The sequence below is a fragment of the Limulus polyphemus genome, unplaced genomic scaffold (assembly GCF_000517525.1).
Source record: "Limulus polyphemus unplaced genomic scaffold, Limulus_polyphemus-2.1.2 Scaffold305, whole genome shotgun sequence".
NCBI lineage: Eukaryota > Metazoa > Arthropoda > Merostomata > Xiphosura > Limulidae > Limulus > Limulus polyphemus.
The window spans coordinates 607,055-610,111 of NW_013665915.1; positions in this window are offsets into that span (position 1 = coordinate 607,055).

Consider the following 3,057-nt stretch of genomic DNA (forward strand, 5'->3'; position numbering starts at 1 on the left):
CATACCGCTGTGCCACTGGGGGGCCATAAAATCGAATGTGTCTTAGGTATACAAGATAATCAAAGCTTAAACTTCGGTACAATATACCATTAACTGATAAAGATGTACGTCGTTGCATAAGCTACTACTAACTTTATAATGAGATGATAATAACATTTTAATTTTCATAATTTCACTGTGACAGGGTCCGCAACTAGAGCGTTGTAGGCTTTATTGTGATTCTTCATTATGAGGCATATTTATATCAGGGGTTTTATATTTTTGTAAAATAGGTAAACAAAAAGAAAAAAGCATAATTTAAACCTGATATTAATTGAATTCCGATATACAGTTTGAAGACATTTAACATAATCTATTGTTATGAGATCACATTTAAATTTTAAACCTTAAAATAAGTTTATGGATTAGATTAATTAATAAGTTTATTTGTTTGTTTGTTTGTAGTAAAGCACAAAGCTACGCAACGGGCTATCTGTGCTCTGCCCACCACGGATATCGAAACCCGGTTTCTAACGTTTCAAGTCTCCAGACATCCCGCTGTGCCACTGGGGGGGGGGGGGTCTAGTGTTTCTAAATCATTCGTCGAGAGAGAAAAAAACATTAGTAGTGTTAGATTACCTTCAACAAAAGATACTACTACATACGGTGGGCCAGCAAACATTTGACCTTGTGGTTTTCTTAAATGTGTCTAAAGTATGACATTGCTACTACATGATCTCAAAACATCGCTATTTTCCTGCATCCATAAAGTATATGTATCTAGATATTTGATTATTGGTTTTAAATAACAATCGTATTTCAAAGTTTTATTGATTCTTACATGTTTATTTGTTTTCAAATTAAAACTGCGGAATAAGTTGATGACTTATAACTTACTGTAGAATCATTGTAGGGCCTTCACGATTAAACGATTAACTGTTAGCGGTTAGATTGTTTGTGTTAATCGCGAATGACCTGTTACAAAATTGCTAACCAATTAATCGTTAATTAATTAGATCTGTAGAGTAAAGGCATATTCGAAACATAGTTTGAATTTCATAATTTTGACAATATTTTCGCGTAAGTTGTTTCCTTCCCTGTTACTATATCCATCTCTAGCCACTTTCACTTCTGGTGCTACCGTACCATACACAGTATACAGTACTATTTCATTACATGATTTTTGGTGCAATTCCGGGTTGCGAGGTGTGCGCATGCACGAGATTGGTAACCTGGTGAGGAACTTAGAGAAACACTGCAGAGCTTTGTCTTTTGTTTGGGTTGGGGCCAGGCATGGTCAGGTGATTAGGGCATTCGACTCCCAATATGAGGGTCGCGGGTTCAAATCCCCGTCTCACCAAACATGCTCACCCTTTCAGCCGTGGGAGCGTTATAATGTGGCGGTCAATCCCACTATTCGTTGGTAAAAGAGTAGCCTAAGAGTTGGCGGTGGGTGATGATAACTAGCTGCCTTCCATCTAGTCTTTCATGCTAAATTAGGGATGGCTAGCGCAGATAGCCCTTGTGTAGCTTTGAGCAAAATTCAAACCAAACCAAACTTGTTTGGGTTGTAGTCTAGACATTACAATGAATATGCGCGATAAGTCGATGACGCTTACTTGAGTCTATAGAGGAACTAGAAGGCAATAAATATCAATATAGAAAAAAATACTCGTCAGAAATTTGGAAATTTTTCCAAGTAAGTGAAAATAAGAAAAAGACTAAAAGTAGTTCGTATTCCAAAAGTTTATCGTATAGTGGTGGAACCTCTAACATGCGAAACCTCACGCGTATGTGTCATAAAAGTGTAAGTGTTACCTCTCAAAAATCGGCAAGTCTAACGACACTGAAAAGACAAACTTCCTCGATAGAATACCACAAGTATCAAGATATTTTATCTGCCATACACTATATGTACTGCGCTATTAAATATTTCACGAATCAGTATAGCTCTAAATAAATTATATAAATCAACATTTTATTTGTAGCCATAATAATGATTTCAGAATATGCAAGTTTTGACATTTGATCTCTAAAAATCTTCATTTGATTTAGTCAATTACATATTCATTTGAATATGACATAAAAATTAGACGAAAAAAAAAGATAGTTCTATTATCATTATGTTTATTGTGTTTCACTGTTTCCTTATTGTACACACACATAAACATAATGTTCAGGCAGATGGCATGACTTCACATCTTCCAGTTGCATGTAAATGTGCAAAATGAAATTACTTTCTCGCCTTATGATAAAACCACAACCTGCAAAGTACAAAGACTATTAAAAACTTTAATTGATATACTGTAACTAGAGATTACCATATAGGGGTCACTTTCATTCGGTAAGATTTGGTTCAAAAATTTAAACTGTTTTTAATATATTCCATACAAACGAACAAACCACTATACAAATTATATTTGCGGTATATTATGATAATCAATCAAGCCGGAATTTACTTTGAAAAAAAACTGGAGAATTCCGAAAGAAGGTAAGCTAGATGTAAGATAAATTGTGTAAATTACGAAATTTAAAAAAATGTTCGATTAACCGGTTATATATTTTATTAATCATGCAGGCCCTAAATTATTGTTTAGCACTAAGAGTTTGAATACGTCCTATCATGATTAAATCTTGCTAAATGCTTTTGGAAATATGTTCACAACACTGTTAGTAGGGGAAAACGCAACCATTAAAATGTAGTCACTATGGTTTTATTCACTAGTTAATATTGCCAACCGCAATGTAATTATTACTAATTGTTAACGATTAATTGTGAATTATCTGCAACACAGAAACTTTTAACTTATGTTAATTTTAATACACAAAAGGATGCATCCGCTCGAATCGAGGAAACTATCCTCAACTTTTAAAATAAGTCCTCCGGACCAAAATATATTTTGTTCAGAATAAGTTAAAAACTAGCTATACTACACAGGTTGATTACTTGTATTAAAACTATTTTGTAGCCATGTCGTTACAGTTCATGTCGCCACGTCCACTCATGTTCGATCTAACTTTGTTCAGAATAGGTTAAAAACTAGCTATACTACACAGGTTGATTACTTGTATTAAAAC